The sequence below is a fragment of the Erinaceus europaeus genome, chromosome 11 (genome assembly GCF_950295315.1).
Source record: "Erinaceus europaeus chromosome 11, mEriEur2.1, whole genome shotgun sequence".
Taxonomy (NCBI): domain Eukaryota; kingdom Metazoa; phylum Chordata; class Mammalia; order Eulipotyphla; family Erinaceidae; genus Erinaceus; species Erinaceus europaeus.
The window spans coordinates 60,734,456-60,761,361 of NC_080172.1; the positions used below are offsets into that span (position 1 = coordinate 60,734,456).

General features: G+C 43.7%; 1 protein-coding gene across 4 annotated transcripts in view; it reads left to right on the forward strand.

Annotated features, from left to right (window-relative positions):
* The first annotated feature begins 1,068 nt into the window (after positions 1–1,068).
* The window catches only part of NGF (nerve growth factor), a 63,711-nt gene continuing 37,873 nt past the window's right edge, over positions 1,069–26,906 (forward strand). The window contains exon 1 of one of the 4 annotated variants that reach the window (XM_060201830.1): positions 1,069–1,138. The gene's annotated coding sequence lies outside the window, so the exon portion shown is untranslated. The other 3 variants (XM_060201831.1, XM_016194727.2, XM_060201829.1) reach the window with 3 other exon arrangements.

Sequence of the window (26,906 nt, forward strand, 5' to 3'; positions counted from 1 at the left end):
CTCTGCTCTAGTGCCCTCAACTGGGAGGTAAAGCACCAACACCAGAGTTATCGCAGGAACCCCTGCACCTTACTAAATCACTCCTCTATTGTACTATCAGAGGTTCAGCATGCAATTTATTCAAGATGTGAGAACATCTTGGTTGGGCCAAGTAGGCACATTAATTTTCAGAGACCTATGAACTCCTCAGAACATTATTACAATTAAGGATACATATTTGGTGGGTGGGTGGAATGGGAAAGGACACCCCACGTGTCAAGCACATTCTATGTCAGACTTAAAGCAAGAAGATCTGGAGGGCCAGCCAGGAGATCTGGCTCTGCTGAAAGTCAGCTAAGTAGGAATAAAGAGGAATTTGGGTAGATCCTGGGATGGGGCAGAAGGTTTTTTGTTTGTTTGTTTGTTTTTGTTTTTGTCTGAGTGGGTTTAGAGTCACGACTGCCCTTTGCAAAAATTTTTTAGAGTTGTGAAACCTCTACTCAGAAAAATGCAAGCACTACACACAGTCATGCAAATTTGCCATGTTCAGGAACTCCAGAACAAGTCTAAGACCTAAGGGTCTGTGTCTACGTCTTGATGCACAAATGGGATGACTAGAAATGGGACAAAGATGAAACTCATCTTCTGTCACCAGTGCCTGGACTTGCAGGGCTTTCCCTGCCTTCTGATTCTCTGAGCTGCATGTTTTCTCATAGCCAGAGAAGCCTGCACCTGCACATGGGTGCAAGTTTCTCCCGGGGTGGCAGGATGACATCCTAAATGTATAGCTTTAGGCGTTCTCTCTGGGCTAGCAGGAGCAGTTGCCCCTGGAGCACACACAGGGGGCAATGTCAGGCAGACCCCCTGCCATGCAAGGCAGGAGAAGAGCAAGGAAGAGCAAGGCGCCTGGGCAACCCCGCCCACCCCTAAATCGGTGGGCTTACAGGGATCCAGGCCATCACTTGTGACTGATGCATCCCAAAATCTCCGACTTGCCTTTCTGCACGTGACCATCCTGACCCTAGTGCGTATCCCTTCGATCTCTGAAAGTCTGAACCCTTCCCTGGCTGGCTAGAGCTCGCCCGTCTGGAAATGCTCCATCGTTTGTCCCCAAGACTCCCTTGCCCACAGCCGGGGCACCTCAGCAGAGCCAAAGCAGGTGCGGGGTTGGGGTTGGGGAGGGTAGAAGGTAGGGGGCGGGGGGGGGGGGGGCGAATTAGAGTGACTCAGGAGTTTGGGAAGAGGAGGAGGGGCTAAGGAGCCTGTTTTAGATCAGCTCCAGCTCCCGCAAGCAGAGAGCGCCGGGAGCCGGAGGGGAGCGCAGCGGTGAGTCAGGCTGCCGGGAGCCGAGCCTCAGAGGGGAGCAGCGCGGGCGGGGACTGGCATGGTGTAGTGGGGCTCCTGGGAGAAGGTGCATGGATCCCGGCGCGGCGAGATCGCAGGACACTCTGAGGGCTCCGACGGCCTAGGGTGCAGCGGTGAGATGAGTGTCCCGAGTGGGTGCGGGAGCTCGGGAGCCTAGGCGGGCAGGGGAGTCTGGAGGGAGCACTCCCTCTCGTCGCAGAGTTCTGGTCTCCAGGTGGCCCATGAAGTCTGGGAGGAGACCCCTTGCCTCTTGCAGGCGTGGCTGGGCGTTTCCAGGGACAAGTTCAAGGGCTGGAAGGGGACCACACGCGCAAGTGAGGGCGAGCGAGCGAGTGCTGGGAGAGGGATGCTCCCGCTGAACCGGCCGATCCGGGAGGGTGGTCTGCTCGAAGAGGAGCTTGTGCACCGCGCTCCGGCTTGGGGGTGGGGGCGAGCTGGGCCTCTAATAAGTCCCGCCGCCCCCAGGTCGGTCGGGGTCGCTGGAGTCGGGAGCGCTGGACCTGGTGTTTCTCATCTCCACCTTATGTAGCTGGAGAGTTGGGGGGGGGTCCTGATTTGGGGGCCCAGGCTTAGGATGGAAAGTCTGCTTTTGCAAGGAACTTTCACAGACAAATCGAGCCGCTTTGGACCGAGGTCGCCAAGGCTTGGTGACCCAGCTCCTCAGGTCACAAACTCTTGATTTCCAACTGTAAGCTCCCAGATGTGTGAGGAGCTGGAGTGGGCAGTACCCTGGGGCCAGGAGGCAAAGATAACACCCAAAGGAAGGAGAGAAGGACTAGGGGTCTGGGAAGGGGTAACTGAATTAACATAAGCAACTTAATTCTGTTTGATTACAACTCTCTTTAAAAACAAACAAAACTGAAATCCTCATGAAATTCTCCCCTCTGTGGCTTGAGATATGAGAGCAAGTGCGAGAGCGAGAGCGAGAGGAGAGAGAGAGAGGGAGAGGGAGAGAGAGAGAGAGGGACTCTTGCTAGGCTGGTTTTTCCAAGTTCTTCCAGGTTGGAAGTTGTAACCGTTTGAAATATAATTTATGGGTGTTTCAGTGCATTAAAGTGTATTACAGCAAAGCCTTTTGGGTGCTGGGGGTATTAAGGAAAACTTAGTGCACGTTCCCAGCTGGAAACCAAAATAGGGCTCTCCTGGGTGTCTCTGCCTCATCTGTCATCTGAGGACTGTTCAGATCCTGGAGAAAAGGCGCTTGATTAATTGTCCTGGCTCCATCTTCTGGGTTCACCCACTGCCAGCCCCTCCCCCTAGGCATACAGGACCAGCTGCCTTGTGCAAATTTTTTTAAAAAGGCAGTTGAAAGTCACCAGTCACTTCTCTAGTCTTCAAGCTCTTGAGCTGTCAGTTCGGGAGGCCAGAGGGGCGCGAACTCCCTTTCAGAACAGTGTAGATGGCATTTCCAGTCCTCCTTCGCTGTGTTTATAGTTTCCTATTGAGTGTTTGGAACTTTGTCCCTCTTTGGATCCACAGTCAAGCAGATAGCATTCAACGTGGACAGGTCACTTCTATGAAAGAAGTCATAAGCCAGCACTATCATCTCATGGTGGGTAGTGTCCCCAGAGGTCCAGAGGGGACCAGGAAATAGAGTATGAGAGTGATCTGGGGTTGAGATTAGCCCTGGTAGCAAAAATCACAGGAGAAATGAATGTTTGTCATCCTTGGCTTGTTGGAGGGGGATAAAGTTAACATCATGTGCTACCAATCCCATGCTATTCCCCAAATTTTAATGTAGGTAAATTAAAAAAGGGAGGGCAGAGGTTGGGTTGAACACACACATGTTACAATGCACAAGGACCTGGGTTTGAGCCCCCAGTTCCCACATGCAGGGGGAAAGGCTTTGTGAGTGGTAAAACAGTGCTATGGGTGTCTCTGTATCACTCCCTCTCCACCTCCTCTACCCTCTTGATTTCTGGCTGTCTCTATACAATAAATAAAGACAATATTTTTTTAATTAAATTAAAAATAAAAAAGGGGGATCCTTGAAGGGAAATATGTTAGAAATACCACAAGTAGGAAACAAGTTCTCTGAGGCAAGGAGGTATCACTGGAGGAGTACCTCAGAAGATTCTATAAGTAGCTGCTGGCACCACACCTTTCTTGTGTGCCACCTTCACCTTAAAGCACCTTGGGCCCACTACTGAATTGGAAAGTCGGGCCCACTCAGTTCTGTCAATACTTATGAGTCTCCCAGGCCCTTAGTCTTCCTCCAGGAGGGAGCATCTCATCTTCTCCAGTGCCTCACAGGCCTCCAGAGCCAGAGGAAGCAGTGGTTAAAGTTTCACACCTCTGTTCTCTTCCATAGAAAAATCTGTCATAGCCTGGAAGGGGCCCCCAGTTGCCGACATCAGCAGGGAGGTAGGGCATGGCAGGGCAGGGCTGAAGCCTGAGGGAAGTTTCTCATCATTACTGAGATGAAACTGGTGAGGAAATTGTGAGACTTCACTTTTAAAAGAACTCTGAGCAGTACTGCTGCACATTCATGCACTGCCTAGCTGAAGCAGTAACTGCACAGAAACCACAGAAAAACCCAGATAGGTGGCTGTACTTCTTCCCCATGGAACATGTAGCAGGGCAAGGTCCAGACTCCAGTGCAGTCATCAGGGAAAGAACAGAAGCCAGCACCTCAACCATTCATCTTCTCCCCATAAGAACTCTGTCCTGAGTCCAGATCAGGCCTTGAAGGCCTTTACTGACAGCAGACACACTCTGCTGTTAGAAGTGGAAGACTTGCTGAGGATTCATGTCAAACCTCTGGCTAGCTCTATGTAAGTAACCTGTGTTCTCTTTCTTTGATTAGAGTCTCAGACCTTGCAGTCAGGCCTTGGCTCTCAAGCTTACTCAGTGCTAATAAATCACTTTTGTGATATACCAGCTTCACAGACCAACACATAGGCCAAGAAAATAAATGAAGATGAATGACCCTACCCCAACCTGCTTTCCAGTAACTTTGCTTCTTAACAATGGGAAAATAGTTACCTTCCTAAGAACTATTGTAATAAAGTCAGGAGAGCCCTGACAAAGAATTGCAGCTGTAGACACTGAAGCTTTTGGATTACTGACTGTATGGGTGGGTTGAACAGGAGAGAATGTTTCCTGGTGGAGCCAAAGAAACAGACAGACCTCAAGGGCTCATCTAAGACCAGAATTATAGAAGCATAAAGTAATAAGAGTTTCTAAAACAATATGATCTTTTTACTCTTCTTCTATGGTCTACAAGTTTCTGAGGAGTCTCTATAGCTAATTGACCTCAGGTTTATGACATCCGAGGCGATCAGATTGAAACATTGAGATGAAGTCTTTTTCCTGTAAATTGGGTAAGCTTCCTGCAATGCTTTCCTGAGCTGTGAAAAAGGAGAAGAGGTAGCTCGGTGAAGTTGAAGTAAATCACGTCTTCAATGTCTTAGACTTCACTTTCCCAATCCATGGAACAGTCGTTACTGGATCAGTAGTATTTCTCATTGTAAATGCTGCACTGGGTGATGATTTTTAGTACCATATAACCTCTTTGCATACTGCAGTATAACCTAGCATCCCTTATTTGTCTGCTAAATTCCAGAAGTCATGATGACAACTAGAAATGCTTCTTCCATTCTTCTCCTGACCCATGTATGGCTGCATGCTTATTGAAAGAATGATACTGCTTGAAAAAAAAAGTTCATTGGGAATTACCCACAAGGGCTTATCTTCTAGGGAAGCCACTAAATCATTGAGTCTGGGTCGTAGATGTTCAGCCCTGGGATTTATCTTTCATATGAGCTCCAGGAAATCATGGGCAGGAACAACAGTACAGTGGACATCATCCTCCCCTTTTTTCAGTGGAGTATGGCTACAGAGGAGCCGTATGAAAAGAAAACCAAAGATGGGAGTGGGGAAGGACAGGTGGTAATAGAGCATGACAGCTTCCTTCTCTGCCATACTATCAAAAAGACAAGCAGACTGCCTTCCCTGGGTGTCCCAGCACTGCAGAGAAAACCTCCTTCTCCCTTACTAAGTGGATCGCACTCTGGCACCAGGGGGTCACTTCCCTCAATAAGAGGACAAGGAAGTGAATCATTCCTATACTGACAGCACTCATTACAATACAGGTGCATGCTGATATCAAATTAATACAACTGTGCACAAGCTGTGAGAATAAATGGGAATCAATCATGTGGTGGAAAAATGTGAGCTAGCAAAACCATGCTGGAGGGATGGTGCTTGGAGTCTGGGGCTTGTTTTTGAGAACAGTTCATGTTTTCCTCAGCTCTGCTCCAAGATCTCATGTCTCACTGGAGAACATAGATAGATACATAGATAGATAGACAGACAAACAGATAAGATAGATAAGCAAACAAAATGGATATGCAAAAAATACTTTCATGCCTGAGGCACCGAAGATCTCAGGTTCAATCCCAAGCACCACTATAAACCAGAGCTAAGCAGTGCTCTAGAAAAAGTAATATATATATATATGAAGAACTATTTGGTCATTCATAGTACAAAAGACTCAAATGGATCACATCTCTGACAAATCTTAGAGGAACACCTATTTGCTCCTCATCTCCACAATTTAGGAAAAAGAAACTGAATAAAGTGGCAGAGTTTATATTTGATGTCTCATGAGGCCAAAACAAGGACAGACCTTGGAGACTTAGGACATATACCCCCCCACCCCTTGCAATGGAGCCTTAGCTGACCATGAAAGATATCAAGTGAGTTGAGTAACAGTGATTTTAGTCATTGTTTTAGTCATGGTGGTAGTAGCAGTAGTGGCTAAAGTCAGATAGTTCATCTAAACAAATGGAGATGTTTTGCAACATTGATGGTGGAGAACTCTGCTAGTGGATGGAGCTGCTGTCAGTGGCATGAACAATCCAAGCTTCACACAGAAGCCAGTCCACTTCCAGGGTGCATATAGTCACTATAACTGGAAGCGTTCCCCAGTAACTACAGTGGGCTGTCCCCCCATTTTCTTTGGCAGTTTCTTCCATTTTGCTAGAGTTAGCATAAACATACTCTTTCCCCTTGTTTGTGGCCTCCAAGTGAGCTCCAAAAGGTTATCTGGTAAATGCCTTCACAGTTGAGCTCCAGATGGGGATGAGCAGTACCCCTTATCCTTGCTGATAGCCACACTTGATTCTCCATGGTGTGTGAAAGACTCCCATGGAGACAGATTCTCTTTGAGGTATGATTTCAAAGGAAGGAGCAGTCATCTTGGGGTCTGCCTGTCTGAAGGATTCTAGACTAGGTAGGCAGAGAGGAATGAGATGAATAATTGGGTGAGGGGGGTCATCTGTTCTACTCTAGTTCTCTCTTCTGTAAGGCAGAAGATGATTGTGATGCATCCTTCACTCAATGGGGCTGCTGAGCAGTGAGGGGGATATGATATGCGTGAAACACTAACTTAGGTTTGGCACATAGTAGGCACTCAGCAAACATGATTTCCTATCCCTCAGGTCCTTCCTTCATGCTTTTTCACTCCAGGGTGCACATTATCACATTTGCTTCTGTGTATATAAAGCTTCACTGCTTTGAGAGAAGAAACATTTTTGGCAGTAGTGAAAGCTTCTCTAGGAACTCACCCATATTTGACCTTCTGCAATTAACAGCCACATCTTCATAAAGTCTGAATCACACATTTCATCTTCTGAATTATCTTGGCCTCATCCTATCCAGGTAAGGAGAGTCTGGAGACTATCCCCTTGCAATTTTCTTCCAGAGGCAAACTTCTCAGACTTTTACTTCCAAAGTATTAAGCAATACTCTCTAAATAAGGCACTTCTTGAGGATGGCCATTTGTCCTGCCAGCTCTTAGAGTGTTTGGGTTCCTTACCTTGCATAACAGCCCCTTCTCCCTGGGCCCAGGAGGTGACACAGTAAATAAAGCATTGGACTCTCAAGCATGAGGGCCAGAGTTAGACAGCCCCCCCTCCAGCAAGTGCCAGAATGATGCTCTGGTGTCCTCTCTCTCTCTCTTTCCCTTTCTCCCTCTCTCTCTCCATCTCTCTTCTAAGTAAATAAATCTTAAAAAAAAAAAAAAAACTTGGAATTTTCTGTGATTCACTATGCTGAAAAGAGGAAAAAAGAACTTGATCTCCCCCCTCAGTGGGCATTTGCTCCCTCCACAACCAAGAGCCAGTGGTTGAGTAGGGGCTACTGAATTGCATGTCACCTGTGGTTAAAGGGGACCTATGCACACTACCTCCCTGGGGAGATCCCTGGATTGATTTTCCTTCTCTTACTAAAATGCTAAGCAGAGCATAACCTCTGAGCCATAAACTGGACACTGTAGGGGAATCATAATAAAAATAAGTTGTCCTGCTGGAAAAAAATTGCTCAGGAGTGAGAGTTAACATGACTAAAAGCTCAATGGCAAATATAGCCACCAAGGAGCACATGCTACTGAAACTAGACAGGCTACTTGTTGCTTTGCAGGGTTGTAGGTTCAGTGTACAACATACACTAGATCTTTCAACTTTCCAAGAAGCCAAAACTTTGGGCTTAATTTTTTTTTCTTATGCGGTGTTTGAGAATTAACTCTGGGCCTCACACAAGCATAAAATTTTACAAATCAAATAGAAAGATCTTCATATCCAAGTTCTGCAGTTCTTTGGCTCTGTGTCCATATTACTTAATCCAGTTAAGCGTCAGTTTCCTCCTTTGTAAAACAATGCCAATCTCATAGGAGAGTTCTGAGAGTAGAAAAACAGATTGCCAGAAAGCTCTGTGGTAGCCCAGAACCAGCAGTGGAATAAGTGTCTAGTGCCTAGAAAGCCTGAGCTCACTCCTCTTTCCTTCCTTCCTTCCTTTGTTCCTTCCTTCGTTCCTTCCTTCGTTCCTTCCTTCTTTCCATCCTTCCTTCCTTCCTTGTCTCTTTTTCTGATAGAAACAGAGAGAGAGAGAGAGAGAGAGAGAGAGACCAGAGCACTGAAGTTTCTTTCTATGTGGGGGGGGGGGCAGGCTTGAACCTGGGTCACACACATGGCAAAGCAGCACACTATCCAAGTAAGCTGTTTCACCATCCCTTGATCTTTGATTTGAGTCTCTACTGCTTCTTCTATCTAAAGACAAATCAGTTATTTCTCTCCTTTCCTGCCCCCTTCCAGCTTCTCCCCCAGCCTGAGGCTGTGAGTGAGCCCTCTTGCTCTGTCAGAATTCCATCTTTTACAAACCTGACCTGGACCACAACAGAAAAACAGACCTCTACTCAATAGGGAGGGGAGCCTGTATAGACACGCACAGAAAATATTTAAGGAATTCTTAGGAATAAAAAAAAAAAGTTGGTGAATCTGGATTTCCTAATGGGGCCGTCCCCCAGGAACATGTTTTCTCAATTAGTGAGCACATTGCTTAGAGTGAAGTCACCACAGCCACCGCTTATCCGGGCTGACTTGCACAGGGCCACCTGATCTGGACTTCACTTTCCATGAGCTAAATCTGGTTCAGTAAACCCTGTGTGACTGCCCACTTGCTGTCGAAACAAAACCGCCCCCCAACATCCTAAACCAGGGTGGAAACATGAGCTGACCCCCCACCCCCAACCCTGCACCCGCCAGAGCAGATCCTGGGTGGACTCTCCCACAATTAAGAAAGACAACCCTACTCTTAAGGATGGATTGATCGCATCTCTCCAAACCCCTAGCATCAGTCTTTTCTCTAGACATTTATTGCTACGTGGCAACTACATGCTGCCCCATGGGGACAGATAAGTTCTTTAGTTTCTAGAAGCAGAGAGATGAGCTTCTTATGTGAAAGCATGCACCAGCTGCCTAAAATATTGCTAGGGGGTGCCTGAGATCAGTTATTATGTTTTCTGGATGATTTCCTGGACTGACTCTTTTCCAAGCAAATGGCTTTGTCAGATATTTGTAATTTCTGAAATATTTGATTAATGATGTGCCCTCCACCAGAGGGACAGTTCGAAGCAAGTTATTAGCAGCATGCCTCAGAAGCAAAGATGTTGTTCAGCAACCAAGTAGCTCAATCAGGAAGTGGAAAAGCATTTCAACTCTACTGTCATAAACTAGAGGTAAAATGCTGTTTTTCTAAAAACAGGTCAAGTCCAATGACAAGGATATGAAATCAATTGTATGAGACCCTCCTTCTCTCTCTTTTATTTCTTTAATGAAAGAGAATCAGTGAAAAAAAAAAAGAAAGCCAATATGAATTGCATATAGCCAAAGAAAAGTATTATTCATGAAACTTTTGACCTAGATATATGTATGTATAACAGACATATGTGCAAAAAGGCTCTTGGGGGTTGGGTGATGATGCATCTGGCCAAGCACTCACAATGCAATGTGCAGGGATCTGGGTTCAAGCCCCCAGCCCCCACCTACAGGGAGAAGCTTTAGGAAAGGTGAAGTGATTTTATAGGTATCTCTCTCTCTCTCTCTCTTTGTATTTCCTCCTTCCTTGTTGATTTCTCTTTGTCTTTACCCAAAATAAATGAATAAAGTAAAACAGGCTTTTGGTGGAAAACACTTTTTTCCCACTGTGGTTACAAACATTGAAAAGTGACTGCTATAAAGGAAGGGCAGCATGCTTTAGAAAAAATTGGGATTAAACTCTAGCTCTGTGATTCCTGGATGTGTAGTTTAGGTAACTTAAATTCTCCTAGCCTCAGTGTCCTCATCTGTAAGGTCAAACTAATCACTCCCTCATTGTGCTATTCTGCAAAGTGACACACATATAGAAAATGTTTGGCACTGTGCCTTCCACCAAGGAGCCCTCAGGAAGTGAGAGTGTTCTCAGTATCTGCCTTCTCCCTCTCCTCTCCTTCCTCCTCTTCTTTGAAACTACTCAACCTCATCAAAACTACAACCTGCCTAAATGTTTTTTGTTTATCCTTGAGTGCTGCTGTTTTTCTGACGAACACAGCAGAGAAATGGCCATGACTTTGTCTTAGTCCCACCTCTACACCCCCTTTCTCCCATTTCTTGCTTGCAGAGCCATCTTTTCTGATTCTGTTTCTTTGAGTTGACCATAGTAGTTCAAGGGGCACAAGGCAGGCTATACTGCCCCAGGAGGAATCAGGACCTTTGCTGATTTTGTGATGCAAATAAATGCTTATGTCCTGGGGAGGGTGCAGAAACTCTAGTAGGAGTTTCTGTCCTCACAAATATCATCATTCTTTGGTACATTTTTAGTAGCATGCCAGGGCTAAGATACAGTTTAAGTGTTGATACCAACATTCTGAAGATATAGCCACCCAAAATGTAAAGCCTAACTCTTTCTGTGCTGCCTAATGCAGAGGGTTTAAGGTCTTTTCCTGGTGCAAATAGCTTAAAGGCTCTTAAGAGGAACACTGGAATTTATACCTGCAGGTTGACCAAACCTTAATCCTCATGTAGGCTCTCAACCAGACCCTCAATTTCTCTCTGACCCCAGGACCTTTCCTTCCCTACAGAAGGTCTGGCAAGGAGTAACCCACACACTTGATTCTGCTTGAGGGCATCAAAGGTGATGCATCCCAATTATCCTGAGAGCTTGGCTAATGTAGCCCTTAAAGATAGATGTGTGATGACAAATGAGCTGGCTCTTTGTTCCTGTGGAAGCTTCTATCTACCCCTCCCCCCCTTTGCTGTATCCCTGCCCCACCCCCACTTCTCTGGGGCTCATTCCAACTTTCTCCTTGTAAAATGCCATCCCACTGGGCTCCATTTTCAACACTAAAACTCAGAGAGGATTATTAGTGACATCTCCTTAAATGCTAAATCTCCATCCAGATCTAAGATGAAATGTTACTTACTGGGCAGCTGAGACATCTCTGTTTGAGGTTTCAGGGGTTTGGAGGCCAGAGGGAGTTAAAATGGACCTGGTTCTGGAGATAATTTTCACCTCCTTAGAAGTATCCTTCCTTCCTCGCCACCACTCATTCAACTGATACCTGTAAAGTTAATATCAACAGGCCAGTTGCACATTTTAAACAGAATGTATAGCAGAAGAGAGACATTTCCTCATTATATCCACACCCTTGCCCCACCAGTAGGTGGATTATACTGAGTGGGTAGAGAGCCAAATAGTCAAAATGACTTTTAAATGCATTGCCATTAAACCTAGATTTTTAAAAAAAATCAATTCTGTCTTACTTTTGTGTTGTTGAAGGGACATATTTTCACCCTTTCCAAAAGGTTCAGTGACAAATGAAATCAATTGTCCTAGAACATGACACACCACCATGAATATTTCTTATGTATGAAACGAGTTACCTTTCTTTTCATCTGGGTTCAGATGTTGTGTTTATCCTTTCAAAGGGAAAGTGTGAACACTTAGAAATGTTTTCCTTTTCTTTTGGAGGAGGTCAGACAGCAAAGTATAATTGCAGATTTTATACCCATGTGTCAGCATCTCTGCTTCTTGAAAACAAAAGTATTTTAGGGTAGGATCTTTCCAATGTTGTTTCTTTTAATCCTCCCTCCCCCAGGTCAGGCACATCAGAAAGTAGAAGACTTAGTAAAACAATGAATAAGTTTTAAAAGTTATTTTAAAAAACGTCTTTATGACTAAGCATAAAAACAAAAGAGCAGTTTTTGCTTTTTCTTTATTTTTTTATTTATAAAAAGGAAGCATTGACAAAACCATAGGATAAGAGGGGTACAACTCCACACAATAGTTTTGTTTTGTTTTTCACAGTGTCCTAATTTCTAATTGACTTCTTGTGTGACTGTGAACACACAACTGTTCTGACTGGCAACACTTTTACTGGGAAAATTCCACAGACCTGCCTATAGGTTATTTCTTATATGGATTGGGGAGTTTGTGATGTAACATAGAAAAATGGCTGTCATATGTAGATTATTTACTTCAGTTTAGTAATATGGAGGAGAATCAGGAGACCAGGATTTATTCCTGGCCCTAGTTTCTTCCAGCTTTGTAACTTGGACCAATAATTCAATTGGGAAAAGCTTTGTTTCTTAATCTATAAAGTGAGAACAATCATATCCCTCCTGCCTCCAAGGCAAGACTATGGTGTTGAATAAGGCTCCCTGCTGGGGAGGCCCCTTGGCTATAGGTATAAAAAATGTCCTATGCTTTCATGACTAAGGGCCTGAAGCCTCAGGCTCAATCCTTTACACTACAGTAAAGCAGAGATGAGCAGTGCTCTGGTAAAAAATAATTATAATTAATAACAATTTTTTTAAAGTGTGACATGGAAGTGCTTGGGCAAAGAGAGTGAGATCCTGAGTATCAGGACTGACTCTGCCCTTATCTATGTCAGGGGCCTTGACAGTTACCGACCACAGAAACCCTAACTTTCCTACCTTCCCACCCGAAATGCAGCTAAAATGTAGACATGTTTCACATCAGTCTGGGTATTAAATGAGCACTTTGAACCATGGTAGGAAGGTAAGGCTGTTCCAGGCAGTGAGCAGAACCCCTGTCAGACAGAGGCCAAGGGTATTGTGAAGGAGCCCCACTTTGAAATCAGACTTTCCAGGGCTTCACCTACAAGTGAAGCTTCAAGCACATGTGACTGAGGACAAGTTGTTGCAGTTCTCTGGTTGCCTGCTTCCTCAGCAATGGGATGGGACAAATGATACTTCTTAGTGTAAGGGCTGAAGAGTGTGAATCCTACTAAATCATTTGGCTATCCCAAGGCTGGTAATTGTAGTGATCACTAACACTGAAGATAAGAGAAAGTCCAAAGTAAAGTACTCTGTGGAATAAAGGGAAAAGATGGGATAAAGGACCCCTGGGATCAAGGGACATGATGTTGAAAAGGGACCTAGGCTGGGGAGAGAGTGTTTTGCAGACACCTACCATGGGGAGATGAAAGGCTTATACCTATATGCCAACAATTGTACTATAAATCATTAACCTCCCTCTGCTCAATAAAGTTGGGGAGGAGGTACAAGATGCTCTCTGATTAAGTGGTAGCCTGGTTGAGGATGATCTAAGGCTTATTGGATACCAACAAAGTGCCTTGGGGGCATGAACTCTCCTAAAGAAGGCTTCACCACTGGTTCTTTTTGTCTCTTTTGCCAGTTTCTCCTTCTCCTGAACCTTTTATGTTGGAAATACACTGCCCTTTTCTCTCTCATTCTCTTCTTTCATGGCTATATCATCCCTGGGTATTCATTTTGCTTATTTATTTTCACTTTGTTTTTTAAAAATATTTTATTTGTTTTTGGGTAGAGACAAATTCAGAGAGAGTATCTGCAGTACTACTTCACTGTTCATGAAGCTTCCCTGCTGCAGGTGGATACCAGAGTCTTGAACCTGGATCCTTGTGCACTATAATGTGTGCATTCTGCCAGATATGCCACCTCCTGGCCCCCATTCCTAGGCATTTAATATGACATATGAGTTCTCAATGTCTGTTTCCAACTTGAACCTGTCCCTTGGCCTCCATATGGAGAGTGAGTCTCAAACTGATTTCTTAACCATCTCCACCCTTGCCCCAGGCTATTCTTCAAGTCTTCTTTCTGCCTCTCCCATCTCAGTTAATGGCATCATTATTTCCACTGTGCTTCAGATGCCAGGTCTAATAATTGTCCCTGACTTTGCCTTCCTCATCAGCTTTTGTTTCCAAACCACCAGTCATTCTTGTCATTCTTAGAAATAAATTCTGGATCCCATCCGCTTTCACCATCCCTCTGCTGCCACTTATTTCAAGCTATATCTCTTCAACCCTTGACTGCTGTAGAAACAACTTTTGGTCTCCCTGGTTCCACTTTTGTTCCCCTACAGCCTTTTCATCCACAGGCAGTCAGTGTGCTTTTATAAAACCATAAATCATGTCACATTGCTACCCAACTCTCAATTCCCTGGTGTCCTTTCACTGAATGTAGGCTAAAATCATACACTTGCCTTACATGGCCTTATTTCAGTGGTTCTTAACCAAGAGTGATTGCCCCTTAGAAGATATTTGGTGACATCTGGAGACAATATTTTTTGTCACAAGTGGGGGTGGGGGGAGAGAGATTACTACTGGTATCTATCAGTAATAGGCAGAGTCTAGGATGTGCTAAGCATTATACAGTGCCCAGGACAGCCCCTGACAGCAGAGAATGTTGTTAGGTTGGCAGGTAGACAGGGATGTAGGTAGCTCAGAGGTAGAGTACATGTTTCAGAAGTTCAATGCCAAGTAGAAGAAGAAGAGGAGAAGGAGGAAGCAGAGGAAGGTTGGAAGAGAGAGAGAGGAGAGGAAGAAGAGGCAGAAGAAGAAGAAGAAATGAGATGAAGAAATGTCTTTAGGGACCCAGGCTGCGGAACACCTGGTTAAGTGCACATATAACAGTATTCAAGGTCCCAGGTTCAAATCCCTGGTCTCCACTTGCAGGGGGAAAGCTTTACAAGTAGTGAATCAGAGCTGCAGGTGTCTCTTTGTCTCTCTCCCTATCTCTCTTTTTCCTCTCAATTTCTCTCTGTCTCTATCCAATATTAAATAAATAAAAATAAAAAAAGAAACCCTGTCTTAATAAAGCCTGAACCCCAACTCTCCAGCCTGTGATCTTACTCCTCCCTTCAGCTGCAGTACAGCAGCCACACTTACCTTTTCACTATATATTTAACACTTTGAACTTGTTACTGTCTCAGGGCCTTTGCACTTGCTGTTTTCCCTAATTGGAAAACTTCAATCCACACACCATTCGTTTTGCTTATCATTTAGGATTGCTGAGATATCAGTTCTTGATCATGCTAATATTTATATCCAGCTCTACCAAACCCTGCCACCAGTAACTCCCTCCTTACCCTACATTGTATATTTCACAATATTCAATTCTGTTATTTATTGTTTACTATTTATCTCTCCCACAGGAGTGTAAGAATGAGGGCTGGAACTTTGGTGTATCCATCAAGTAGTTTGCCACAGGGTAGAAGGTAAATAAGTATTTGCTGAGCAAATAAATACAGCAGAGCCATGGATTTCAGCAGAAAGTTAGATAAGGAAATCAGTAGGATCCAACACGTGGGGGAACACTTCCTAGAGGAGATGTTACATGGACTGCACTGCAAATTTCTGAAGTCTTTGTCTTTTGAGCTAAACTGACCACAAACAGAGCAAGACTTGGGTGGGTTCATTTAAAAAATATTAATTATTTAATACTGATTTACAAAATTACAAGATAACAGGGGTACAACTCCTAACCATTCCCACAACCTGAGTTCTGAATCCTCAATCCCTCCATAACTGCTACAGCAGTTATCTTAATGTTGCAGATGTGGGTTAACTATTATTTCTACAACTGTCTATATTTGTATATATTTGCCCATTTTTCCCTATAGTTCCATCATCTCTTCCTTTCTAGTCACATATACACCTATTACTACATCTAAATAACCCTCCCTTTTTCCTCTTTTTTCTCTGGGTCCTGATGGAGTTGGAGTTCAGAGCCTTCTGGTCAACTTCCTCTTATCATTTATCACTTAGAGGGGGTTTCTAACAAGCATATGTCAAGTATATATGTACCTGAGGGACCCTTGTGTAGATTAGAGACAGTATGGACTTCAATCCTGATAGGATGAAGAGCAAAGTTGGGAAATCAGAGGTCTAGGATGTATGATTAAGTACGGGGAATTGAATAAGAGACAGGGAGTGGGAGAGAAGCAGCAGGAAATCTGAGTGAAGCTGGTTCAGATGAGAAGTTCAGCCCAGAATAGAGGAAGGAGAGGACAGGGAAAGGGGGACACTCACTCCAGGGAAAGTCTCCTGGTTAGTTCATCCTAGTGGGCAGAAAGTAGGTCTGGGAGAAAGAACTGAGGGATGTTCTGCCCCTAACAGCTGAGTGATGAACTGTGGGTTGGAGCTGCATACTGTAACTCCCCCTTCCATATATATTTCATACATACATACATATATATATTTTTATCTCTGGTTTTTTGGTAGTGCCAGAGATTGAACTTAAGACCTTAAAGCCTCAGGCATGAAAGTCTATTACGTAACCACTATGCCATTAGGCCCTGGACCTGAGTGTCTATAAAGGTGAGTAAGGTATAAAATCAAACCTCTCAGGCAGCCAGCCAGTTGTGACATGTGTGGAGATGGTACCATACAAACTAATTATGAAAGGGCTGGGTGGTGGCACACCTGGTTGAGTGCACATGTTATAACGCACAAGGACCCGGGGTTAAAATCCCCCATCCCCACTTGCAGGGGGAAAGCTTTGTGAGTGGTGAAGCAGGCTGCAGATATCTCTCTGTCTCTCTCCCTCTCTACCATTCCCTCCCCTCTCAATTTCTTGCTGTCTCTATCCAATAAATAAAAAATGACAATAAAAAGTTAAAAAGAAAAAAAGTATGAACACATCATGGTTCCAGAACAGTCTTGGTTCCAAATACCCCCCACCAACTGTCAAACCAGGACCCTTGCATCCATTAGAAAAAAATAGTTTCCATAAAGCTGTATGTGCCCTGTGTTTGGCACATGCCAGGTGATATATGGGTATACCCTCACTCCAGGTCAGCACCCCAGGACATCACACTGTAAGGATGCTGATTTCTATTTCCTACAGAAGATGGATGGTTGAGGAAGTGCTGATTGTGGGCCATTTTCTGTGGACCCATGGACATCATGGAGTTCCCCATGGGAGGGATTGCCTGTGCAGGCTCTGTCCATCTGACATCTTCTCCAAGTGGCACAATAGGGTCAGGGCCACCTTAGGACACTTACTCGTGATTCTGCTTCATTTTGCTGCCTGAAAATTTATGTAAATATGACTACAGGAGCTGAGCCTAGCCAGCCAACACCTCATTTTATTGGTCTGTGAATGTAGGTTGAGAGTAATACACCTCATATGTAGACAGCTTACTCCTGCCTACCAAAAATATCATTAGGAACTTTTACAAGACCTAAAGAATGATATAATGGTGATGAAATTCAGATGTGTTGGATCACCCTACTGTCTAATTCAGCCCTGACTCAGGGCAGAGAAATATGAATTTCTCCAGACGTGGTCTCATAGCTGCCTGGGCACTGTGTACCTCCTTGAGTCAGGTGATGAGGCCAGTCTACCACACAGCCACAGGCAGTCATCAAACAACCTGGGGCAGACCATCCCTTTCCTGCTTCCTCAGAGAGAGAGAGAGAGATGTTGACATGGCACTCTGACTTTTCATTCATAAATCCTGTCTGCCAGTTTGTCATCAAACACCCACCTCCCCCCCCAGCTTGAATGAGATACATACGAGAGTCAATGACCCCAAGCTTCTGCTCCATCAAAAGATGGTCTCTGACTCTTTATACTAAGAAACATATAATTGATAATAACACAAGTTGCCACTCACACCACACACGAATTCTCTTAGCAGCGGTCAAGTCTGGTGGGAAGGCAGGGAGTCATTCACACACACCAGCACTACTGCAAAGCTGGCCTTGGCCTTTCCTTCCTATTAATTCTTCCTAAGCTGTAGAAATTAAATAAAGATTTGCTCCTTTATATAGTTATTAGTTGAGAGAGTATACATAGTGGTGTGATACTTAGCTATCCTCCAAGCATTTGGCGGTTACTTTCATATTATTAAAATATTGAAAAATAAAACTCCAGACACAGGGCTAAGGAGATAATTTAGTTATTTGGGAAAAAATACTTCCATTTCTGAGTCTTAGGGATGTCAGGTTCAATCTCCAGCACTACCATAAGCCAGAGATGAGCAGTCTTCTAGTATAATCATTATCATTATCATCCTCATTAAAAATTCAGGCTCCAATCTATGGAGGAATTTTTGAATTCTTTGTAAAGTAAAAGGAAAAGAAAACCTAGACAAGGAAGATAGCAGTTCAATAACATGATATATATAGCCGTGAGATTTACTGCCCATTGGAGTAAGCATGACTCAGCCACCTGTAAAATAGGGTCATAATAAAGCCATTACAATGAGTATCCATAGTAATGCTAATAAAATGGCTAATATAGCAGCAAGCACAGGACCCTCAGAAAATTTCCTTATTGTTGTCCCAAGATTTCAAAGATTTTAATCAAAGATCCTGCAGAGATAGCTGCAGTCTGAGTTCCTAAGCATGATTCCTGAATTTAAACTGAGACAACTCTCTCTGGCCGCCAAGGGTCTATGATTTTCACAGGCATTAAGGGTCAACTAGAATGGTCATTCCACAGAATGCTGGGTTCCACTCCTCACTACATGTAACTTTGTCACAAGGAAAGGCAGTGGCACACTACCCACAGATAGGAACAGCTTCTTTCTTTCACACCAAAGGCCTATAGGTGGTCCCACCTCCCTCTTACTTCTTATGCCTGGACTATTCACAAACATAAGGGGACCATACCCCTACGATGAATTTCTTCAACAGCCAGAAGAAAAAAAAGGCAGTGGGAGGGTGGGGAGAAGGCAAGAACTTAGCTTTTGCCATGGACACTGCCAGAAAGTATCAGACCTCCACAAAAAAGCAATCTCAGAATGGAGGGGCCTCTAACTTCTCAGGAAAGAAGTCAGTTATGGAGTTGTTTCATCCAAGATCCTAGATGCCAAAACTTATAAAATATCATGAGGATGGTCCAGCCTGTGCATTTCTAAGCAGACATAAACATGGAAGAACTTTCTGATACAAAGAAAGATGGGATTCAAACTCATCTTGCTACCAAGGTGTAGCCTGTCTTAACACTAACCATTCAGCTATCATTGAATCTTGCTGTGTGGTAGGATTTTCCTGGGCTGTGGCAGCATCTAAGACAGTCTTACCCACATGGAACTTATGAGCTACTGGGTCTGTATCACTTCCATTCTAATTACAAGGAAGCCTTTAAGCCTGTCTGAAAAGAATCACTGGGGTAAATCTCATACTACAACACTGGCTGTCTGCTGGATTTTTCTATGGCCCGGTTACCTTGTATGTGGAAAAAAATTATTACAAGATTTCCTTCTCCCCACTGGCTCCTGTGAACATTCTACCATATACATACACACGTACATGCTCACACACACCCCCACACACACATAGCTGTTATGTGAAAAAGTGGAGGTCTTGTGGAAGTTCATTCTCTGTACTACCTCTATTCCTAACACTGAGTACTCACACAATATTTTTTTATTTTTTAAAATATTTATTTACTTATTTTCCTTTTTGTTGCACTTGTTGTTTTTTATTGTTGTTGTAGTTATTTTTATTGTTGTTGTTATTGATGTCATCGTTGTTGGATAGGACAGAGAGAAATGAAGAGAGGAGGGGAAGACAGAGAGGCGGAGAGAAAGATAGACACCTGCAGACCTGCTTCACTGCCTCTGAAACGACTCCCCTGCAGGTAGGGAGCCTGGAGTTCCAACTGGGATCCTTATGCTGGTCCTTGCGCTTTACGCCACGTGTGCACAACCCACTGCGCTACCGCCCAACTCCCACATAGTCCTTTTCTTATATGTGGGACTGGCCTTTGAATAACACAGAATTGAACTGCACTGGTCCACTAGACCATGGAGCTCTCTCTCTTCCTCTCCCCCCCTCTTATAATAAAGGCAGGTGGCTCTCCGTATCCCCCATATCCGTGGGCTCTGCATTCATAAATTCAACCCACTGCTGATGCAGAACCCACAGACTCCAAGTGTCAACAGTAGAGAATCTTAGGCATCTGTGAATTTTAGGATCCACAGTGATGGTGAAATCATCCAACTGGAACAAAAGTGTAGGTAAATTTGGAGGCAGTCAAAAGTTAGATGTGCAATTTTGACTTCACAGGGTCTGGCATCCCTAACTCTGCTAGTGGGTGAAATGCCTTGACTGAAATCACAGGACTGCTGGTAAGGTCTGAGTGCATTTCCTTCTTTCATTTTCATCATCTGCTTATTTTTAAAAATATTTATTTATTTACTTCATTTTGTTGCCCTTGTTTCATTGTTTTAGTTGTTGTTGGATAGGACAGAGAGAAACAAGAGAGGAGGGGAAAACAGCGAGGGGAGAGAAAGATAGACACTTGCAGATCTGCTTCACCGCTTGTGAATCGACTCCCCTGCAGGTGGGGAGCCTGGGGCTCGAACTGGGATACTTATGCCGGTCCTTGCACTTTGGTCCACATGTGCTTAACCCGCTACACTGCCGCCCAACTCCCAATCTGTTTATTTTAATTATCCCCTCTGTGCAAGGAGCTGTGCTTGGCATGGGTGGTAGAAATGTGGAGAAAACCACATACCCTTTCCCATATACACACATGCCTTACACACAAATCAGGAAGACTGTGATCACAGACAAGTTTCTTCTCAGGTGAGTAAGGACCATGAGTAAGAGACTCACATATTGTTAGAAGGTCAGGGTTGGCCTGGAGAATAACTCACAGGTATGGTGAGTGCTTTGCCATGTGTGAGCCCAGATTTGAATCCTAACACCACATAAAAGTGCCATACAGCAGGGAAAGCACTGGTGGTATCTCTTCCCTTCTTTCAGGCACTCTCTCTCTCCTCTCTCTCTCTCTCTCTCTCTCTCTCTCTCTCTCTCTCCAACTCTCTCTTTCTCCGTTTCTCTCACTAAAAGAAAAGTAATTTTTAAGTGTCAGCCCAGAAACAGTGAACTTGCACAGGTATAAGACCCTAGTGTTACAAGAAAGACAGTGAGAGAGAGAGAGAGAGAGGGAATGAGAGAGAATGGAGCACTTCCTGTAGGAAACTGTGATTCAACTGAGATCTGACAGGTTGAAGAAAGAAAAGGAAAAGAGTTATTCTAAAGACCAAGATTTCTCGCTAAGTGAAATCCCAGTGGTTTCTCATCCAGAATAGTGCTTCAGACAGCAGTGAGTGGGAGACAGTTCGTATGGCTCACACCTTTCCATCCTGAGGTTCCTTTCCAACTCCATGCTCAGTGAGGTCACTCCAGTAGCTCAACCTTGGCTCTGGTGGGGGGCATTTATGTCATAGCAGCAGATGCTACATGTCACGGCTTCTTTCTCCTTGAGTTTACCAAAAGCTACAGGCTCTCTGTATTTCTCCTACTTCCTAGCTATGGGCTGTGTAGACATTGCCCTTTAAGCTAAATGCCTTTATCCTTCCAGAACAAGCTACCAAGAATTGATTCCCAGAGAGGCACTGTGAACAAGTGATGGAGCCCTTGGGGCTATTTATTTGAGACCCTGGGCCATCTGGCTTCTCATGGGATCTAGGACATCACTGCAAATTAATGGTCAGTGACTAAGAAAGAGCTCCTTCTTGTGGTCTCCATCCCCCCACCCCCTGTCATCAGATGATATTTATCAACCTCCTACGCCTACCCAGAGTTGTATAAGACACTTGGTCAGGCAGATCCAAAGTCAGGCTTTGACCCCTCAGGAATTTGAGGGCCTGGCTGAGGCTGCTCGGCTGACATTGTTCTTCTTTACTGTAACCCAGGAATCTGGGGTACAAGAACCAGGGACTGAAAGCCCGGCAAAGGGCCTCGGGTTAGGAGGTGGTGCCACTACTTTCTCCGTGGCTCTAGGCACAGGAAACACCATGAGTCTAGAGAACAGAGCGAACAATCTGAGTGATTTGGTCGAGTTTCCCACTGCCACTCTGCGCTCTAAAGAGAAAAATGCATTTTGAGTTCTTAGAAAGACTGGCAGGAAGCAAAGCTAGCTGGGTAGACATCCTGGAGATGGAGTTTTGCAGTGCAAACACCTTTGTTTCTAGGCTATGTGGTGTGTGTGCTTGTGTGTGTGTGTGTGACATGAACTATGCACACAGAATAAGTGAAAAAGCAAAGAGTGGCTAGGCTGGCAGGGCAGGGTTCAGAGGAACAGGCAGACAGGCCTATAAAATGGAGTCTCTTCAAGGAAAAGACAAGTATAGGGTCTGACTGGAGGCAGACATTAGACACTCTCAATAAATACAGTCCTTATCCTTCTGATCAGTGACTATCACACTTTGCCTGGGTTATGCTCTGGAAACACAAGAATTTACTAGCTAAACCTCTGATCAGATTTGAAAAAAAAAAAAAAAAAGGGCACCAGTTAAGTCTCAAGCCAGGATTCACAGTGAGAGCCCACCAAGAATTTACATAGAGTGGTTCTGAATATTCTGTGAGTCCTTCCAACATAATCTATCCACAGCACAAGTTCATTATTGGGGTAAACAGTGAGTCTCAGTTGGCTTTCTTTGTAGGAACACCAACAATAATCAGAGCAACATCCCCAGCTCTTTACACCAGGCTGGAGTTCATATCTCAGACTGTCCAACTGTACAGGTAGGACAGCAAGGAGATGAGGAGGTGGGGAGAAAGTCTCCCCCAAAGGGGTGTGGCTGGAAAGGAGGGGAGCAGCTGCTGGCTGCCAGCCTGGTGGGATAGGTAGCAATGCTGAAGCCATTGTTATTTCTGGGTGCCACAAATTCAAAGTACCATGAAAACAACAAAGGAGAGAAGTTGGCCAGTTGTCATAGGTTTGGAAAGGAGGTTAATGCTGGGTGGGCTGGCCACAGTCACATAAAGAAAATATAGGTAGATATTGAAGAAGACCACCTCCACTTGCTTAAGATGAGCTCTGTCTCCTCCATGGCCCCTTTATGACACTGCTTTACAGCTCAAGGGCATCTTTGGATTCTTCTGGCAATAGACAGATTTCAGAGGCCTGACCTGGATGCTACGGCTCCATGAGAGTATTTCAAGGGGCTCCCCATCCAGTCATCAGCAGAGAGACTATGAATAGAGTCTCTCTCCCCTGTGCTTATGCTATCCATGCCCTACACAGAACTCCTAATATCAGGATGAGTTGGGGGCCAATGGATTTTCCTTAAAAAGGCCACCTAGAACTGTCACAGGGTGATTGCTTACTCCACTGACAGCCATATGGTCTGAAGATGATATTTTTTAAGTAAGATTTAAAAAATTAACTTGTTTATGTTATGATGGTGCATTGTCTAGATGTTGTCAAATAGAAACATTTTACTGCTGAAAATTATCCAAACATCACAGCAAATACAGGACTCTAGCCAATGGACTCCTTTCCAATGAGGCAGGGAGCACTCTGGCTGGGGATCCTGACTGTGGCTCAGCACCACATCATTCCCAGGTGGATAAAGAATATTTCTTCTCTGTGGTCAGATCACCAGTTATGTGGGTGACAAACACAGTGTCATTGTTCCCTTGAGTGAGTCTTGTTTTCCATATGTGGGAGGAATTCCAAACTTGAGAATTCTGCATCCAGACTTTATAGATGTGTGTATATGTGTGTGTGTGCGTGTGCATGTGTTTGTTTGTGTGTATACAAGAACACTCTCTAATTGATACAACACAGCTAATGGCCAGACTTTATAGATGTGTGTATATCTGTGTGTGTGTGTGTGTGTGTGTATGCATGTGTGTGTATGCGTGTGCATGTGTCTGTTTGTGTGTATACAAGAACACTCTCTAATTGATACAACACAGCTAATGGCCAAGCACAATACCAGCTTGACTTCTAAGCTCCAAAAGTCTTTTGGTCAAAACTTGACCTCTATGAAGGCAAGTCCCAACAGTAACTACTGTCTTCTGTCATCAAGCCAGACCATGGGCTCCAAGAGACGAAGGCTCCTTTGACTTCTGGAGTTGGAGACAGAGCAGATGTGCTGGCTTGTTAATGCGTTGTAGGATGGAACTGCTCTCCAGGCTTATTGAAATCAGATGCACGCCCTCCAGGCTGCCCTGCAAACAGATGTGCCTCCATGGAAGCACCCTCACATTGGAAAATTAAAGGAACCGTATCTCCATTCTGCATCATAAGACAAAATTATACTTTCATTAAGTGAGCAAGAGAAAGACTTTCCTTTCTCCATCATGCAGAGGAGTCAGATACCTGTTAAAATAATACTTCTAACGAATAGCAGTAATAGAAAAACTCAGATGCCAAGGACTATTGTAGACAGATTGCCCTAATATTAGTTGTGTCTGGACAGGTGGGGTTAGAATAAAAAAACAGGACAACACATCTTAAATTATACTCTCTAACTAGTATTCTGCTTTCTATGTGCATGCACATCCTGAGGTTACAAGGAACTCATTTAAAAATATGAAAATTGATTCAAAAAATTTATCTCAAGTTAATTATTTCAAATATGTTCATGCAAGAGTTTCATGTAGAACACATTGAAAGATTTTCTAAATTGAAATTATGTAATCTGGGTAAAACATGAAATTAGCTTGAGTTTGTTGGTTGGTTGAACAGTCTATTAGATCTACTTAAGCAAATATACTTATATATTTGAGTATATGCTGAGTATATGTGTATATATGTATATACATCTATATTCAGCTTCACCTCTGCAAAAAAGCAATTGATCTACTCATATCTATTCTGAATATTATGAGGGTATACATTTGAAATATATTTATTTTATTAATATATTTTCTTTATTTACTTTATTGTATAAAGAAAGTGAAATTGAGAAAGAAGGAAGAGAGAGAGAGAGAGAACTACAGCACTGTTTCACCACTTGTGAAGCTTTCTCCCTATAGGTAAGGACTAGGGGCCTGAACCTGGGTCCTTGCACATTGTAAAATGTGCACTCAATCAATTGCATCACCACTTTCCCCAGTTTTGCTTTGTTTTTATTATTTTTTATTTATTTGTTTTATTTATTGGGTAGAGACACAGTAAAACTGAGAATGAAGGGGAAAATAAAGAGGGCATTAAAAATATTTGAACCACAAAACCTGGCATGTATATGAGGGTTAATAAACATTAGCTATAATATATATAATTGTTTTAATTTATATAATTTAATTAAATAAATATTTATTTTATATATGAAAGCCATAATTTCATTTTTGTTGAAAAGCAACATTTAAATCTGCAAAACTAAACAGACAAATGTTCAGGTAGAAATTACCTTTTTTTTTTTCTCAACTGGCCTAAGATAGATCTGAGTAGGAAACAAATGGCCATGACTCAAATCTAGCTCTCCAGTCTGCATCAGACCTTCAATCTCTTCTCAGCTACCCCAACTAGGAGTGAGAAAGTAATTTAAGACTGGAAAGAGTCTTAGAGATAATTCATCCCAATCTCTTTATAGTCAAAGCAACTGAGTTCAGATGCATGATGACTTATTCAATATTATGGAGGAACAAAGACAAGACTAGACTCCAGGATCCTGACTATTTGAGGCTTTCTTTTCATTGTGGTGGACAATTTATCTACCAGTTGACAGATAACAATACTGACTCTCTATTTGTATTTATAGTGTATAATATCATATAGCTTGTATGATAGTCCTGAGATTCACTCAATCCAGCTCAAAAATAGTTTGTTACCTTTGATGTGCCGGCACATCTGAGCTGTATAAAGTATAGGAAGCTAAATAAGGTAGACTTTTAGCTTCCAGAAAACATTCAGAGATTTATCAGGGAAAGCAAAGTAGGGACGGGGGAGGGGGGGAGAGAGGAGAGATTTGTTTAATATACAGGAAAATGAAGTTCATAAGCTAAATCACATCACAAACCTCAGTGAATCAGTTCTGTAGGCTTCATATACCTGCTCACTTTCAAAGTCAGGTTTTTCCAAAATTTACATTTATTGCTCTTTATGTCTCATCTTGACTCCAAATTCCTAGCTCAACTGCCTAGTCGAGTCCTCCACTTGTCTGTCTAATAGGGATTTCATGTTTAACATGGCCAAACCTAAACTCTTAATTCTGCCTTTTAAAAATATGTTCATCTACTTACTGGATAGAGACAGAGAAATTGGGTGGGAAAGGAAGATAATGAGGGAGAAAGAGAGACACCTGCAGCAGCACGGCTTCACTGTGCACAGTGTTTTTCTCCTACAGATAAAGATTGGGGGCTTGAATCTGGGTCCTTGAGAATTGCAATATACACACTCTATTAGGTGTGCCACCACCCAGCCCCCCCAATTCTGCCTTTGAAATCTGCTCCTTCCACACTGTCTTCCACCCCAGTAAACATCTCCCTCCATCTGGATGCTTTGAATTTTTTTTTTTTTTTGCCTCATTTCTCCATACCATAGACCTTTCAGGAATTCTATTTGTCCAGTTGCTCTAATGCATCCCAGGTACAGTGTCCCTTCACCTACCTGACAATGCCATCCTAGTGCATCTAGGCCATACCAACATCACTCTCAGCAAATCACAACAGGAATTGCCTAAAGACTCTTCTTTCTACTCCTGATCTCATCTGCTGGCTCAGAGAGCCCTTCCCTTAATACACATCAGATTGTCTCACTGTCTTGCTGAGAGCCCTCTAATGGCATCTATTCTCCCTTAGAATAGTCCAAAGCCTTCACCAGGGTCCTCAAAGCCATATAAGAGCTGGCCTGCTTGGTCTTCTCATCTCTGCCTCTCTCCACCCAGGCAGAGGAAGTAAGGAATGAATGAATAATTAACATACAATGAAAGTGCATTAACATATGTGCAGGAAGTGACCTCTGCTGAGTGGGGTTGAAAATAAGAGAGTTGGATTGTTTGCTGTCACAAAGGTGTGTGGCTGGTGGGTCTTCAAATATTCTGTGGGAGCAATTCCAGCAGAACTGGTCTTATGAGGCTATGAACAACTCGTAGGGGGCTCTGGGGAGATGTGGCCCAAGGAGACCCTCCATAGCTGGTGTCCAAGGGACACTAACATGATCTGGGTTTTACTGAAGCAGGGATGCAGAGAGAAGCAAAAGCTTCTCCCAGATTTTACCACTTTCTCATAGAGCTAAAAGCATTTAGGAGCAGCAGAAGACTGGACA